Source organism: Scyliorhinus canicula, chromosome 18, assembly GCF_902713615.1.
Source record: "Scyliorhinus canicula chromosome 18, sScyCan1.1, whole genome shotgun sequence".
NCBI classification, from domain to species: domain Eukaryota; kingdom Metazoa; phylum Chordata; class Chondrichthyes; order Carcharhiniformes; family Scyliorhinidae; genus Scyliorhinus; species Scyliorhinus canicula.
Window position 1 is genome coordinate 25,787,015 of NC_052163.1, and position 12,516 is coordinate 25,799,530.

The window sequence follows — 12,516 nt, forward strand, 5'->3', positions numbered from 1 at the left end:
TTGGATGGCTGAACATACTGCTGGCCAATTAAACTCAAGTCAAAATCATGAGTGCATTAACAGGAAATTAATGCATTTACTGACAGTTTAGGGCAAAATACCACAAATATCCATCAGGAACAAAATCTAGGCTCACTTGTTTTATTCCTGAGTTCCGATGCCTTGCAATTTATGAATCATCTTGATATCAAAACTTAGCATTCCCACAATGGATGTTAAGTTATTATGACTCATATATAACTAGAATGCAAAAGCATTTAAATTGTGATAGTTGATTTCAGTCAACAGAAGGCATCTTTGAGAACGATCACCCGATCAACTTTCAACCTAGAAAGGTCAACCAAACAAGTTCGTGAAGCAGAGGAACAATTGAAAGCAACCTCAGAGTTCTGTATTCCAGACGGCAAGGACTGTAGCCCAGTGTCGAGTTTTGCCAGTGAAATGTTCGCTTTCATGCTGACTGGGGAAGATGATAGTTGGCAATTTGGTTATTGCAGACAATTATTGTGGGCTGATGAATGCTGATTGTATACCCAAAGTGAGTCTTAACAAATGACTGTGAGGAAGTGCAATGATGTATTTTCAGAGACTTATTTAGTGGAACAAAATGGCTTTATTTACAAGACAGCTACACGAGTTGCATGCTCGGAGCTAGTCCAAAGTACCTCTGCAGTAGGAGAACCCCTCCTCCTGGAGAGATTCTCCACGCTAGGGCCTGAATGGTCACTCAGACCAGACGACCCCTTCTTAGTTATGTTACTTTTTCAGGGACAATCACCACACTAAGGACATCTGTAAATACACTGCAAACCTCTTGGTTCAAATTAAATCTGTATTAACAGTGGTGGTCCAGTAAATTATACAGATGAGTGCATTACTCCCAACTAGAAGGTCATGCATTTGAGTTTCAAGGCTGCCTGGCACTTGGTTGAGTTCAGCTGTTAACAGTGACAAAGGGTTTGCTGTAAAGTGGGTGGGAACAATAGCAGAATAATTAAGACATTAGGAAAAGACTCAGGGTCATTTCAGTTCAGGAATACTGATGTAAATACTGTAACAAATTATTAAATATAACCTTGCACAGAAATATGAGAATAAGTTAAGTAATACCCCATTCGTATTTATAGTCATACAAAGATCACACTAACTATAGGTCAGGACCTGAACTTAAAGTGATCTCCCAGGGTATGTAATTAGGGCTGCCCCAATTCAGTTGTGAAGCATAATTAAGTGAATAAGAGTATTGTTTATACTTGGCCATGGAGCATGACTTAAATGGAAATTCACAAAGCACTCTGAGTTTTCAGCTCAGCTTTAGTAGGACGGTTCATGTTTCTCTAGCGATATTGATGCATTTCAAATGGGTACACATATGGGGAACAAAGTTGAACACTATGCAGTTTAATTTCCTCAGGTTGCATGCTGGATGGAATGCTTTCCTCAAATCAATTTGAGCACTATTTATAGAATCCTTACAGTTCAGAAAGAGGCCATTCGGCCCATTGAGTATGCATGGACCCTTCAAATGAACCCTTTACCCATTCCCACTTCCCCCCTATTCCCGTAATCCATAACCGAACCTGCACATCACTAAGGGACAATTTGGCATGACCAGTGGAGGGCACGGTAGCAGAGTGGTTAGCACAGTTGCCTCACAGCTCCAGGGTCCCAGGTTCCATTCCCGGCTTGGGTCACTGTCTGTGCGGAGTCTGCACTTTCTCCCGTGTCTGTGTGGGTTTCCTCCGGGTGCTCCAGTTTCCTCCCACAGTCCAAAAATGTGCAGGTTAGGTGGATTGACCATGCTAAATTGCCCTTAGTGTCCAAAAAGGTTCGGTTGGGTGGGGTTACTGGGATAGGGTGGAGGTGTGGGCTTAGGTAGGGTGCTCTTTCCAAGGGCTGGTGCAGACTCGATGGGCTGAATAGCCTCTTTCTGCACTGTAAATTCTATGTAAATCTATGTAAATCCACCTGACTTGCACATCTTTGGACTGTGGGAGGAAACTGGAGCACCCGGAGAAAATCCAGGCAGATACGGGGAGAACGTTAAAACTCCACACAGGCAGTGACCCAAGCCGGAATTGAACTGGGGTCCCTACCGCTGTGAGGCAGCAGTGCTAACCACTGTACCACCATGGTGCCCCTTTGTGCACAATTTTAACAAAATCCATTGACATGTTTTGGGAGTGTACGCCTCTGTGATATTGCAAAAATGTGTACCTGTTGTGTAAATGATGAGAATATGTACTCATTTCAGAGCTCAAAATGTTTGTGGATATTCAGATTTATGAAGGATGAGTTTGAAGGGGTTTAGCTTAGATGGATCAGGATAATTGGGCAACAAATGTTACTTACACATCTGTTCATGTATGATGATTTATTTTTCTGATTCCACAGTATTACATAACATTTACAGCACTGAAACAGGCCATTCAGCCCAACAGTTACATACTGGTCTTTATGCTCCACACGAGCACACGGGACTACTCCCAGCCCTTTTCATTTATCCCCATTAATCTATCTCTCTATTTCTTTCTCCCTCGTGTGATTATCATAGTCACCTCAAACTGCCCCTTCTGGTAATACGTACCATATTCTAACCACTCTCTGGGCAAAGTAGTTTCTCCTGAATTCTCTTTTGGGTTTATTAGTGATATTCTTTTATTCACAAATGCCAGTTCTGGCTTCCCTTGCAAATGGAACATCTTCCCTCAACCCTCCAAATCCTTTCAGGATTTTAAAGACTCTGGTTGGTCGCCTCTCAGTCTTCTCCTTTTTTTAGACGGAGGAGACCCAGACTGTTAAATCTTCCCTGATTGATACAATATCCCAATTTTGGTATAATTGTGGAAATGTGAGTTTTATAATAATGCATGTTACTTATTCCTCTCTTCCCTTGGAGGTTTAAAATGTGACGTCTCACTCACTCACTTCATACACACTACCACTCACAAAAAGATTTGACACAGGTTAAAACAAAATCAATACGATTACAAAGGATGATTGTCTTGGTCAATCTTTAATGTCAGTCCTGCAGTTTCTTAGATGAATTGATGCTCTTAGTTGAAGTGAAGTTCTTGCATGCAGAGGATTTCCAGTAAGCTGTGAGGGTTCTTGCATTTGAATTTCCAGGAGATTGGTTCTCAGGTAAACTTGAAATTGGAACAAGTTGTGGGGAGTTCTTCTCTCACCTTCAAGGTATTCGTGTTTATTGCCAGATCGAGGATCGATGGAGGTTTTGCACCATTTTTTGGGGGGTAAAACACCACTGTTCCCACGCCAGCGTCAGCACTTAGTCTCAAAATCGTAGAATCCAGCCCACCCTCTCTGGTTTGGTTGAGGGGGTCTTCATAATATAATGAAATGTTGATGGGATCCATCTCACATTTGTCTAACACACACTGAGTTTTGATGACGTTTGTTTGTCTACGGTGAAACAGAAAGATACGTTAGCTGGACTGCTCCAGCTCTTTTTGTTGATGGCCATCTTTAAACAAATGGATATGTGAATTTCCAGGATTGGTCATGAATGTCACTATTTGGTTAGGTATTTGCTTGATACTCTAGACTGTCTGGCTCAGAATACTAAAAGTCACATTATTTTCAGTGACCATTTTAATAGCCAGCTTGTGTTCAAAATGTTAAAGTATTTTCTGGAAGTTCATAATATACTAAATCACAACACCAGACTGAGTTAATTTTATCCCTATTTTTTGGGGTTCGCTGCTATGTGGAGTGGGGGGGGGGGGGTTACCTGCTCATGTGAGGGGGTCTCTGATATGTGGGGTTCCTGAATGGGTGATTCTCTGCTGTGGGGTTTCTCTGCTGGGGGGGCGGGGGTTCCCTGATATGGGATGAATCCCTGTTATGAGTGGTTCCCTGCTATGGGGGTTCTGTGCACTGAGGGGTTCCCTTTTATGGGGGTGGGTGGTTCCCTGCTATGGGGGTCCCTGGTATGGGGGTTCTCTGCTATATTATGGGAGCCATGTGAATCCCGATCCATTTTGACCCATTTGCATCCTCCCGCTAGAGTGGGGTGCAAACCTCAGCGCTGCTGCCAGAGCATCAGAAACGGATCAGTCGGCAAACAATTTTTTTTTCCCCCGCACTGAATTCTCCACCGCACCGGGAACACCACTACCAGCAGTGGGTGGTGACATATCCAGCCCCATATATTCTACTACTTGATATATTTTGACATTCATCAGGAATCTAATGTGTGGTACCTTATTGACGACTTTATGGAAATCTAAATATATTATTTCAACTGCATTGCCCTTATCTGCCCTTTCTGTTACTTTTTCAAAGAGTTCAATAATGTAGGTGAAACATGCTCCTCACTTTTAATAGCCATGCTTTCTACTCTATTATATTTTCACTTTCTAGATTTCTCCTGGATGCTACTGATCACCATTTTGAATGTTTCAGGTTGCTGTTCTATTTCTTGGATTGTCAGTAATTCTTTTCTCGTTTGTTTTCTCTTGTTCTACCCCCTAAAAATCAGCTTCTTTAATTTATTACTTTATATCTTCCCTATCTCCTTCTCAATCGTTATCTTAGACCTTGTTATGCTTTGATTGCTATTGCCTGGATGTTCTCTGATATGTATTCATCTTATTGATCCTGGTTCAATTCCTACTATTCAATCCAGCAGTGCTCCATCTCTTGTTATCCTTTATACATATTTAGTAAATAGTGAGTCTTATATTCATTATAAAAACTTTCCAATACACCTTTTGGTATAGAGTCATAGATGTTTACAGTATCTCACCTTGCCAGTTATTTCACACAGTTAAAATATTCCCATGATTTATATTCTCTGCCCTTTACACATTACACATCTTTATTTACATATTTCTTCCTCCACTTCCTTTCCACTATTAGGTCAGCCTCTAAGAGTGCTTGATGCCTTCTTATCTGTAATGTCAATCCAAAAGGATTCTGTTTCTCATCTATTATGTCCTTTGTTCCCACTGCCATTATGCTATCTTTCATTAGTGCAGTCACCCCAGTTGCCTTTTTCCTTCCCTAATCTTCCTGATTATGTTATGCCCTACCTAGCTACCAACCCTGTTCCTCATGCAGCCATGCTTCAGTTATCCCACTACGTCTAGTTTCCTGCCACGAGCCATTGCTGTCAGCTCCCTCATTTCAGTTTGGATGCTGTGCAGTTCCCAGGCTTTTTTGGATGGTAATTTGGGACATTTTCTTTCAATTCTTTCAATTTTCGTCAGCAATTTTCTTTCCTCCCATCCTCTCCTTATGGCGCCAGCGTTTTGTTGGGGAAATTCTTCATGTGTCTCTCACGTCCTCAGGTACAGTTTGATGAGTATGAGCAGGGTTTATTTTTGATAAACAATTTTATTAAGATATTTTGGCACAATAAACAATAATAATATAAAACAGTGTGCAAAAAACAATTGTTATTGTGCAAGAAACCCAGCTCCCCTCCCACAAGGACCAGCCTAACTATCCCCCAAACTACGTTACCCTCCCCCCCCCCCTCCCCCCCCCCCCCCTCCCCCCCCCCCACTGACGATTAAGAAGTCGATAAATGGTTGCCACCTCCGGGCGAACCCATACAGTGACCCTCAGCGAACTTAATCTTCTCCAGACCAAGAAAGCTCGCCACATCTCATAACCAGGCCTCTGACTTCGGACGTTTTGAGTCCCTCCATGTCAGCATAATTCGTCACCGGGCTACCAGGGAAGCAAAGGCCAAAAGGTCAGCCACTCTCTCCCCGTGGAATCCCGGGTCGTATGAGCAGGGTATTTGATTGTGGAGAGCCCAATCATGCTCTTATCAATATTGGCCTATGCATTTCTAGCAAGGGTGATTGTGGAGATGCATCAGAGGGTCCTGCATTCTTGATTATAGAGGAGAAAATTGGCCAGGACTCCTGTTTTTATTTGAGTCAAAAAAAATCAAAGAGAGGAAGGGGGAAGAAAGAACATTCAGAGAAAAATGAATGAAAGGGCTTTTGTAGATTTCTCCCATTATAGACATGGGGGGGGAGACTACACACAAGAACAACTTGAAAATCAGAGGTATTTGCTGTCATGTCTTTTTTGAAGGAATATTTGTCCTCTTCCCATTTCTCTCTTCCTATCCTCAAGAGTTCATGCTGATTATGGTTCCACAGGTGTCACATGCTCTTCAATACCTTAGTCAAGTGACATTCTTTATGCATAATTCCAGATAATGTATGTCAGTAGGCCATTCAGGCATAGGATTGGAGTGTTGTGGGACACTCACAACCAAGTCTGATTTTATATTTACCAGATAGTAACAATAGAGAGTGACAATAATCGCTGGACATTGGAAGGTGCATAACTTGAATGGATGGTTCCTCTCCCTTGCCCAAAATGGAGAGTAATATCAGATTGAGTGCCAAACAGGCTGCCAGTTTACTGTGATTTGTTTTTAGTTTCATCCAGAACTATTTCATACCCTTTGGCTTCTCAACAGCATTTCCCTGTACATACTCGATGTGGGAGCCCATGTATTTCTAGGTGGATTGCCTGATGAAGCAAGCCAGGACAGATTTGGAGTTGCTGATAAAGCTGCAAAAGAATGTTGAGGATGCCGTGCGCCAAAGAAATACCATCTCAGCAAAACCATCCCTGCGGAATGAACACTGTAATTACTAACAAACACACAAAACCTGGGGTTTGGCTGCTTTAATGTCCCGAGGGACATTGCAAAGGTTTCTGATGGACGACCAGTGATGCGGGTTTTTTTGAGCACATCTTCAAAGACAAAGCTCTCAGCAACACTCTTTATCAGCATAAACGGTCAACCAAAGTGGAAAAGTAGGAATGTCTAACGCGACCTGCTGGAAACATCTCAGGAACATCAAGATGCTCTTTATGAAACAGGAACATTTTAACTATCAAAATGGTCACAAACCTGGACCGCTCAGATCCGGACCAATAGTAATCAGAATGACAATCAAATGTTTGTGCTGTCCAGGAACAACTGAGAGTGTGTTTAGTACAATTGAAGACACTACTTCACCACATTGCTTATAATCAGATCACAATAACTAAACAAACTTACTTTCCTAAAATGAAAGTTCTACGCCAGAAAAACATATATAAAGTTGGCATCTCTTTGAACTACTGAAGTGACGTAATTCTCTGGTATCAGTAAGAGGACATGAGATAGTGAATAGTAATAATATTCATTGTTGGGAACGTAGTTTACAATATACCAGACATCTGAATTTATGGCTTGTGTTTCTGTATAAAGAATGTAACCAGTCTGGTAGAGAGTTTGCCCTGTGTCATTACTTTTCTGTATTAAATATTGTCACATCAATTTTTAGCTATGCAAGTATTGCAAATTCAACATGAAACTTTACTGAATGCTTTGGAAAGGATTTGCTTTTACCTTTGTCCTGAGGACCTGTGAATATTTTTTCTCTGGGATTAACAATGAGTATCAAAGGCTCATAACTGTTTGCGCCATTGCTGGCAAACAAACACTCATCAGCTCTGGGTTATTTGGCTAATACCTCAGGTTTGCTAATGCATGTAAGTTTGCTACTTTGAGAGGGGGCAAAATCATTATCTGTAATGGCTGATTCATCAAGAGATATTCTAAAAGGAAGGTAGTTGATGTCGTAAGATTAACATTTGTGACATGAGGGGTCTGCTTTGATCCGAAGTGCCAAAAGGCTGAGATTTATTTGGAGTTTACTCTCCCTGTTCTTCATTTATTTTCATGTCACAGTGGTGAAACAGTACTCTGTAAGATCCACAACTCTCAAAATACGATGAGGCTTCTGACTACTTTGCTGTTTTTGAGTTCGGATAAAATAGTGGGCACGTTCAGCATTGTCCTCTTCTGCTGTATTGGTATTGCATCTGTGTGTATTTATCATAAATAATTCAACTTCCAGTTTGCTGTTTTTTCCACCCATTAGAGAGCAGCAATGCTTGGTGGGAAATCACTGTAACATCTGTATGTAATCCAGCAGAAGTGTAGCTGTTAATCCTGTGGGATAATACTTTCATGCATAGCAGTTTTAAATTGTGTACTTTGATTCGTAGGAGTTACAGGTCCACCATTGAAAATTACAATTGGGTTTGAACACAAATATGCATTTAGATATCTTTGTAATCCAGGTACGTTTGCAGAATTCTGGCATTGAACTATTGGTTAGCACCACCAACCACTGCCTTAATTGACAGATGCTGAGCATTTAGGATCACCAGGCACGATCTGAAGAAGTGCAGCAAGTCCTGCCAGTGTTCTGGCAAAAATCCCTCCCTCAACAACATTACCAAGAACTGTGCATACAATGTCTGTTTCATTTACTTACATAGCAAGATTTGTTTGGTTAGCTGCATGGCCCACACATCTGAATATCCATCACCAAGCTTAACCAAAATACCAAGAAATGGGAAATGAAAACTGAAAATCCTGGAAACACTCAGCAGGTCTGGCATCATCTGTGGAGAGAGAAACAGAGATAATGGGTGGGTGGGAGTCCCCCCCACCCACCTTCCCCCATCCCCACTTCTCCTCCCAAGCTGTATCCCCCCAAACCCCCCACCTGCCATCCCCATGGTATATTTACCGGTGGCAGAGACAGCCTGCCATTGGCTGGCAACTGAATCTTCCGAACATACTGATGTCTACGGGGTTTTGTATGTCCTACACCCTCCGCTGCCAGTGAATGTGCCACGATGGGGGGGGGGGGGGGGGGGGGGGGGGGGGGGAGAGAGAGAGAGAGAGAGAGGAGGGGGCGGCAGGGGGACCACCCGGACATCTGGGGCTGGATTCTCCCACCTGCCGTACCAGTTTTCTGGTGCGGCGCACCCCCGTCAGTAGCGGGATTCTCCTCCCCACCAGCCGGCCAATGGGATTTCCCATTTTGGGCATCCCCACTCGGTCGGGAAATCCCTGGGCGTGGGTGTGCTGTCGACACAACGGAGAATCCCGACAGCAGAGAATCCAGCCCCAGAGATACCTGCTGCAATAATCCAAAAGGAAAATCACCTTACGAGCCATTAATGCTTATATATCTCATTATATAACTTAAACATAGAGCACACTGGGCAGAATGGTGGTGCAGTGGTTAGCACTGCTGTCTCACTGCGCTGAGGACCCAGGTTTGATCCTGGCACCGGGTCACTGTCTATGTGGAGTTTGCACATTCTCCCTGTGTCTGCGTGGGTCTCACGCCCACAACCCAAAATATGTGCAGGGTACGTGTATAGGCCATGCCAAATTGCCCTTTAATTGGAAATTTAAAAAAAACATAGAACATAGAACATAGAACAGTACAGCACAGAACAGGCCCTTCGGCCCTCGATGTTGTGCCGAGCCATGATCACCCTACTCAAACCCACGTATCCACCCTATACCCGTAACCCAATAACCCCCCCCTTAACCTTACTTTTTAGGACACTACGGGCAATTTAGCATGGCCAATCCACCTAACCCGCACATCTTTGGACTGTGGGAGGAAACCGGAGCACCCGGAGGAAACCCACGCACACATGGGGAGGACGTGCAGACTCCGCACAGACAGTGACCCAGCCGGGAATCGAACCTGGGACATATAGAACAATTTGTGGAAGGTGATACGTTCCACTATTAGCTCGACACAGACCATTGTGACTACCACCGTTTAATCATTTCCTTTTCATTTTTCTATTTAGTACATTTTAATTCATTTTCATTTTTATTCTATTATTTTAGAATCAAAACATACATGCAATTAACGTCACTTAGAATTAAATTACAGGTAATAACCTTGACTATCAGAATAGTAGGTGAGAATAATGTCAACTCTTTGTTGAGGAGTTCAAATGAATGCATAAACCACAAGGCCAACATATTGTCATCTGCCTCTTAAGTAATCCATTTTAAAATGTAATGTTACTTTCGACAATAAATACAGTAGTGCTATTTTGAACAATAATAACTTAAGTCTGATTTACTGTTGCAATCTGTGGAAGGCACTTTTGTCCTTGGTGGCAGTTGTTATGGATGACATTGATGACCAGGACATTCCAATCGGTTGTCGTGTGACGATACCCTCACTGGAGGAATAAATCTGGAATATAAGCACTGACACTGCTATCTCAATGATCAATTTACGCTGTTGAACTATATCTTCTTTAACATAGCTGGCTTCCATTCTGACATCGGGCATTGGAGTAAAGATATCCCAATAATGTTAAAATATATAATAATGTGAAACCTTAAGTATTAACGGTTCTTGATTCTCCATAAAGTAATCCCAGCAGATACCTAGCGGACACATTGACCACATTATATTAATTGAACAACAGATAAAAGCAGATGGACTTCACTTGAAATTGGGTAAATTTGTGTTTGATGATGCTTCTATGAAGCACCTTGTGACGTTTTGCCAGAAACTGTGGTGTGACATGCCCCCGCCGGCAGCTGGATCCTCCATCCCGGCAGCCGGCCAATGGAGTTTCCCATTGTGGGCACCCCCAGGCCGTCGGGAAACCCGTGGGTGTGAATGCGCTGCCAGCAAAACACAGGATCCCGCCGATGGAAAATCCAGCCCACTGTATAAATGTCAGTTACTATTGTAACTTTTAAAATCTCTACTCTCTCCCTTTCTCTTGGTCTCTCCTCCATCATTTGGTCATGGTATGAGAGCCATTGCTGGCTGGGCCAGAATTTATTTCCCATTCCTAATTGCCTTTTAGAAAGTAGTGGTGGTGAGCTACCTCCTTGAATTGTGTCCATGGGATGTCGGCACATCTGAGAGCTGTTAGGGAAAGGGTTCCATGAAGTTGACTGAAATGCAATGAAAGAACAGTTTCAGAGATGCAAGTAAGGATGGTGTGTGACTTGGAGGTGATCTTGTAGGTGGTGGTGTTTCCATGTGTTTGCTGCTTGTATTCTTCTAGGTGGTAGAGGCCATGGATTTAGGAGGAGCTGTTGAAGGAGCTGCAGTGCCGATTTTCATGTTCGACGATTCTTGGTGATTTTTCATTGCCTGGCATCTCTGGTTAACTCGAATGCTTAAACAACGTTACAAAGCTGCTTTCTGGTATTGACACCTTGGTGTTGTTTAATTTGGTTACCGACGGCTATGCTGAATGATGAATGTTCTATACTAAGCTAACTCCCTATTACTCACTGGTCTCTGCACATAATATTCAATGTTTAACTAAGTCTGTTGCTAATAATTCATGCACAGATTGGAGAAGGTGTATAAATAGCAAAGTATCTGATAAACATGATTAAGAACATTTTATTAAAAATAGACATTTAAGGTGCAAATTAATCCCAATATAGGATGTGTCTGCAGTTGCTGGAATGAAGCAGAACTGGAAATCTGACAGATACAATTTTTGGTCTCATCCTTTAATCATCCAACTAATTCTCTATTTGACAAGACAGTGCACATGTACATTAATTACTGCTTAGACACACAACACATGTAAATATAATATACAAAAAGCTCCTGGTCAACACTGAAATTAGTGGAAATTTATTCTGGCTATTTTTATGAAAAATAGCACATGATACGTTTAATTGTAGTAACCTATAAATGACCCCTTCCCAAAATCAAATTAAGTTCAGAGAGATCACAAGGTAATTTATTTTCAATGAATGCGATTGACTTGAATATGACATGTAGATTACTGGGCAAGGATACCACACTCTGAAGCTCAATTATATCACTTTGGTTAGGTTTAATTTGGACTTATATAATTTTCTTTCTCATACACCACAGATGTTCACATCAACCCTGCTATAGTCTAATGGACTGATGCTAACACTTTCTGCTCTGCACTTTCCAAGCAGCATTGGCTAGTCTGCTGTGGGCTATGGATATACCAGGTTTCCTGAATTGCTTCAGAGCTGATGGGGGCACGGCTAACACAGCCATTTCAATAAAATGTACATTAAGTCAAATGCAGACACAATTGCATCAGAATATAACTTTTTTTTAAGGATGAAGATATTAGGCATGTATATTTTTGACGTATTAAACTCACCTACCCACCACTTCACTATAATCGCCATTATTTTTTCCTGCAGACGTTTATCTTAGAATAGAATGGAATAGTTGCAGCACAAAAGGAGGCCATTTGGCCACTCATATTGGTGCTGGTTCTCTGCCGCCCTTCCCCTTGAGCATACTTAATGACCCAGTCTCTGTAGCCCTCTGCTGTAAAGAAGTCCACAGATTCACTGAAAGAAGAAATTCCTCCTCATCTCTGTTTTAAATGCATGACCCCTTACTCTGAGATTATGCTCTCTGATCCTAAATTCTCCCACAAGGGGAAACAATCCACCCTGTCAATCCCCGAGAATCGTATATGTCTCAATAAAGTTGCCTTTCATTCTTCTAATTTCCAATGAGTATAGACCCAAACTCTCCTCATAAGAAAACCTCTCCTGACAGGGCAGCACGGTAGTGCAGTGGTTAGCACTGCTGCCTCACAGCACCGAGGTCCCAGGTTCGATCCGGGCTCTGGGTCACGGTCCATGTGGAGTTTGCACATTCTCCCCGT